The sequence below is a fragment of the Cupressus sempervirens genome, chromosome 7 (assembly GCF_028749045.1).
Source record: "Cupressus sempervirens isolate cs-2001-9-10 chromosome 7, ASM2874904v1, whole genome shotgun sequence".
Taxonomy (NCBI): domain Eukaryota; kingdom Viridiplantae; phylum Streptophyta; class Pinopsida; order Cupressales; family Cupressaceae; genus Cupressus; species Cupressus sempervirens.
The window spans coordinates 440583272-440589271 of record NC_143124.1 but is presented as its reverse complement, the minus strand read 5'-3'; positions in this window follow the sequence as shown (position 1 = coordinate 440589271).

Below are 6000 nucleotides of genomic sequence, written 5' to 3'. Positions count from 1 at the left end.
TTTTATTTAATATTTTTTTTGAGCCAACTTGTGGTCTGGTTTCACATTTAATGTGAGGGTTTCTTTAGTTGTTAATTTGTAACAAGCTGACATGCGGTTGTGCAAGTATTTAAAGGGGTCAAGTAGAGTCAGTAGGAGTTAGAGAAAATGATATTTTTTCTTAGAGTGTTAGAATGTGATGATCAAATTGTAAGATCAAAGTCTAAATTGTATTATTGGTCATAACCTAGAAGGACTCATAGTTGGGCATGTATTCAGTAATTTTATGAACCAATAATTATTTTTCTTCTCGATCTCCTTTGGTTGATGTTATCCATATTTTGTTTTCCATTATTTTTACTCTTGTAGGTGGCTTTGGTAGTTGGATGTGCCTTTAATCCTAGTTTTCCATTAGCCTCCCTATGTTAAAATACTCTAGTATTAGCCAAGCAAAAGTTTAGAAGAATCCAAGTTTTAGTGATCAAGTGTAAACTAAGCTAGGTCAGTCATTTGAAGGATTTAAGTGTTAATCAAGTTAGGTTAGTTACCAAATAGGTTTAGTGTAAGCCAAGTTAGGTCGGTCACCAAGGAACTTAGTGATAATCAAATGACCTAATTTTAGTATCAATATGTAAGATAACTTAGTGGATGTTAATTATTTATTTATAAAGCTATCCAGTATGACTTGACATTCGGTTTCATATATATGAAAGGTCAAGTTGTGTATTGAAATATAGAAGTTGTGGAAGAAGATAAGATGCAAATAAAGAAGGATATCTGCAAAGAGCATTCTTATCAGGGAGGATCCAAAGGATAAACTAGAACAATGATATGAATCTACAAATTAGTTTCCTCATTAATCAAGTCAATCATTGCTACTCTAACAAGTCTAACAAGTTGTAGCAATGAAGAAATCTCCTAACAGAGTTGACTTAAGAATCAATTTGTAAATCATCTAAGAAGGTGGAATTTTTAGATTGAAGTGTCCTAAGACCTCTAACCAGGCCATTCATAATAAGGTGATCCAAATCATTCAACAAGGTCACACCTAACAATGTGTTTTGTAACCTTTAATTGGGTTGGCTCCTAACATGGCTCAATTTAGAAGAGTGAAAAGTTGTAACTAGTTCCATTGGTGGTTTTCCAAACTTGGGTTTCCATGTTAAATCTTGGTGTCTCATATATTCATGTTATTTTATTACTTCTTTATCTTTCTACAACTAAGTTACTAAAGGTTAATACACATTAAAATCTTGTGATTTCTTTGTTAATTGAGTTATAGTAGATATGTACTTCTAACCGAGCTTTGGAAGGATTTGAGTTAATAAGTAGTTTGTATTTATATCTATGGGATTTGGAATTGTTTTAGTGGTAACTGATGCACCCCTCCCCTCTCAGTTACTCCTCTTACATTTCCAACACTTAGTTGTTATTCTTATCACTTGCAATATTCCTAGTTGTCTTGTATTGGCTATATATTCAAGAACATCTCAATGTATTGTATCCATTACCCATTATAATTTGATCATCAATGAATCAAGTCATTTGAGTATCATATAATTTTTCCATTTTTATTCTTTAGATCTTGACATTTTCATTCTTTTCCTTACAAAAATTGTTACATTGTATTAGAGCCATAGGAGCGATCATTGCATAGTAGTTGGAGAGAATTTTTCTTTATCTTTTGGAGGGCCATGATTAAAATTAGGGATGAACATTTTTATTTAAGAATATAGAAAAATTTGGACCTTACCATTTCTTATGGGTGGCCATTCTAATAAATTTTGATTGTAAGCTGCCTACATTGGGAAAAATTCAAATTGGAGTGAATTTTTTTCATAAATTAGAACCCTAAGGCCCAACCTCCAAATTTCATGATACAAATCTATAGTTTTTATTTAAAAAAAAATATTTTTAAATTCTTTTATTTATATTATGCATATTATTTTACTATCATTATCAAATTTGAGGGTTGTTTCTGCAAAATTATTTTAGGCCTTCTATTTCGCACTGCCATGTTATTAGTGCATGATAAGATTCATAATCGCAAAGGCACCTCAATCTTCATTCCATGTGGGGATCCAAAGTACACCCTATTTCCCCACATCCATTGTGGATATTTGGAAGACACTCATACATGCAACTGTAGATACTCACACATTTTTGGATAGTCCAAGATCTGAGATATGACTGTTCACTCCTCTACTGATCTGACACAAAGCATTCAAAATTGACAACATGGTAGTGGAAGGGGCATTTATTAAAAATTCCCTGGTAATTTATTGGCTCCAATTAACCATATCCTTAATCTCCCTATCTAAAATTGTCACCATCGTAAATTATTTTGTCGATCTCAGCTTGTCATTTATGTCCAAAGTTTTCCAACTATGAAAACTCAAAATTTTTGTTATGAAACCCTAGGTGAGTGAGGGTTTTAAAGAACTATTTTCACTAAATTACAAATAAATTTTATAAAGAACCACAAAATGTCACCAACCATATTGCAAGAAAAGGATACTTTATTAGTCTATTAATAAATATTTATTTTATTAATTAATGAGCTCATATTAGTGTCAACGAGCAATAAAAACTTCAAATTTGGAAGAAAATAAAAGTGTATCACTGTCCTCTAAAACTTCAACAATTTTTTTCATTAATAAAAAAGGATCTTAAAAAAAATTCAAATTCCCTCAACCATTTCAATTGAAATTCTATTCATAGTTGTTCATTATAAGGAAAGTTGTAGAAGTTACACAATTTGTTATAAATGTTGTCATGCAATAGTGATAAATTTTTGTTCTCCATGATAATTTTTGACATTTTTTATCCTATCAACTTAATTTCATGTCTAATTGATTGTTTATGATCCAAAATAAAATAGGACACTATTAAAACTCATTCCTAGACTTCTACTAATATGTTTACCAAGTTTGACCAAAAAGACATGTGAATGCCCTTCAAGGCCAATGACCGTACCAATAGGTCCAAATCATTAAAAAATGATCTTATTGCATCCAAAGTGACTCATGGAAAACTATCAAACCTCTATAACTAACCTAAATATATAAGGCTTCATTGTATGGTATGCTCCAAGAAGAAGAATTCGAAGCTTCACTTGAGATCTTCAAGTTTACTCTTGTGCTTCTTGATGTCCATATCACTGATGCAAATGGCTTCCAATTCATGCAATTCTTTACACTTAGCCAAGTATTACTTTTATCCATTCTTTAATAATCTTCTTCATACATTTCTCTCTTAAATAAATATGTAAAAGATATTTTTAGAAGGTTTAGAATGCAAAAAATTGTAGGACTCAATCTCTATACCTATCACAATTGACACAAAATAAAGTAAATAAGATAGTGAGATAAAATTTGATTTAAGTATATTTAGAAAGATTCTTCATTGTTTGATGTATCTTACAACAAGTAGGAAATTTATTATGTATACATTGAGTGTAGTTTCTAGATTTATGAATTTGCATAAGGACATACATTAGCAGATAGGAAAGAGATTACTAAGGTACATTTCTTGGACTATCGATGATGACATAATGTAATCTACTTTAGATATATTTTAGTCATTTGCACATACAGATAGTGATTTTGAATGAAATATTGATGATCAAAATAGTATATTAGGATATGCATTTAATCTTAGAACAAGTTTTGTAGCATGGGCATCAATGAAGAAACTTATAGTGACAATTTTATTAGCAGAAGAAAAATATGTAGCAGGTACATCAACACCATGTCAATCAATATGGATGACAAGTGTTCTCAAGGATCCATACTTTGTAAGCTACCAAAATTGAAGATTATGGAGTTGTTTAAATTGATCCTTTGTTAACAAGAGTATCGAGATAAAGTATTTTCTATGGATGACTCCAGATATGGGAACCATAATGTATCAACTTTTTCTGTAACACCTTTTTCTGTATAAATCTATTTTTGTATACCAATTTATGTAATAACATCTTCTCATTTAAATAATAACTATAATTACTTTCATCTACATAACCCTTATTATGTTTCAGTAGTATGCATTGTTTATTTATAGTACTACTCATTTATCTTGCAACCATTGATTAGTAAAATAGTATATTAATTTGCAAATTTAATAGAATTATGTGTTAGAAATATTCAAGACTATGTTAGGTTATTGAGAGGGGAGGGTTGAATCAATAACTTCAAAAACTTTATCAAATCTAGATCTCAATTGCAATAATCCAATTACCATATCTGATCTACTTACATGCAAGAGAAATCAAAAACATAAAACTTTGATAACACTTGAACATGTTGATTTGGTGACCCAAAAACCTTCCAAATAGAAAGTAAAACTGGGGTGGGGATGATACCTACAAACTTCAATACTCCAATATAAAGTTGGCTGGTCAAGGCTTGCATTGATAACTTTTGATTATCTACCATGTTAGGAGCAACTAGGACTACTAAGTCCACCTTGTTAGAGGTTTTACAAACACACAATGAAGGATGCACTCGATAAAGAGATTTGAGAAAAGACTGTTAAGTCTACCTTGTTAAAGGATTTGGACTAGTTCACCTATTAGGATGAAACACTAGATCTCTAACTTACAACTATATTGCCGATAGAGATTCCTTAAAGTACTAATCACCTTTATGTGATGGATATGACTCTGCTACTCCTTTACTGATATGGCCTTACAGTACACTTTATCTACTAATATTCACATTTGCATGCTTACTTACATTATTCATGAATTACACTTTATGTTATACTTGGATATGATAAAATACATTAAAAATATATATATCAGTCCAATTTACATAATTACAATGTTTTCCATCATATAATTTAACAATAATATTACAAAGTCAGCCCATATGTAGATACTTGGGTTCTGAAGACTGACTTGGTGAAGTTCTAATACATTGTGTCCACTAGCATTACTCGACATTGTCATGCACTCAGTAGAAGTAGAAGCTTAGTCCATACTAATTACTTCAATGTAGTCTTGAACTTGGTCTGTGTTGGTGATTGGATAGATACTCTGTAACTCTATATAAATTGAATTACTTGTTTATCATTACTACACTTGTTAAACACTAACCATCATATAGCTCAGCTAACACTGGCTTCACTTTACATGAACTGCTAGCTCAGTAAAATTTTAAAGCTTGATAACCACTAAAGTTTTTCGGTTGAACTGTTAGACTTCCCACTAACAAAATTTACTTGGTAACCACTAAAATGTTTGATAGGAACTATAGTGCTTGGTGGCTATTGAATTACATGAAAGATATAGTAGACTATTCAATGAGCTTGGTAGCCATACAAAATCTACATAGGTTTTGTCACTAATAAAAAACTTGAATGAATGTCAAAAATCTCCCCCTTTGGAATTAGTGACAAAAACACTTATCAGCCAAAACTTATATACATGACAATGTGGTAGTAGCTCGGTATGGTATACTATTTTTGAGATTTTTCAAAATTTGTCTTTGTAAGTGTATGCAATATACTATATTCTACAAATTCTCTACTATATACACTTGTCTCCCTTTGCACAATTCTCCCCCGTACAATATACATAGTGTCTCATTATATATAGCATAATAAGTGTCTCTCCCATATATAGCATACTAAGTGTCTCTCCCCCTTTTTGACAATAATGCCAAAGATTAATTCAAAACTTATTTACACAGAGACACCAAAATGAGAAAGAAAATAAGAATGTACCTTAAGAATAAGTGATAATGTCTTATCCCAATTCTCTTCAAAACTTTTCATGTATGTAGAGCAACTTAAACTTGTGTAGATAGAGATATCATGTGGTCTACAATGGAGAAGTTGTTGTCATGGGTCAATTCTTTTGAATAAACAATATGATTTTGCATTGAATCCATGATAGGAAGGATCATATTCTAAATATCTATTAGTGTAGACCGGATCCTTGCTTCTTCTCTCAATAACTTTGCCTACATATTTGACAAGAATCTAATTTTCATGTGATGTGCAGAGCTTGAACTAGAGTGA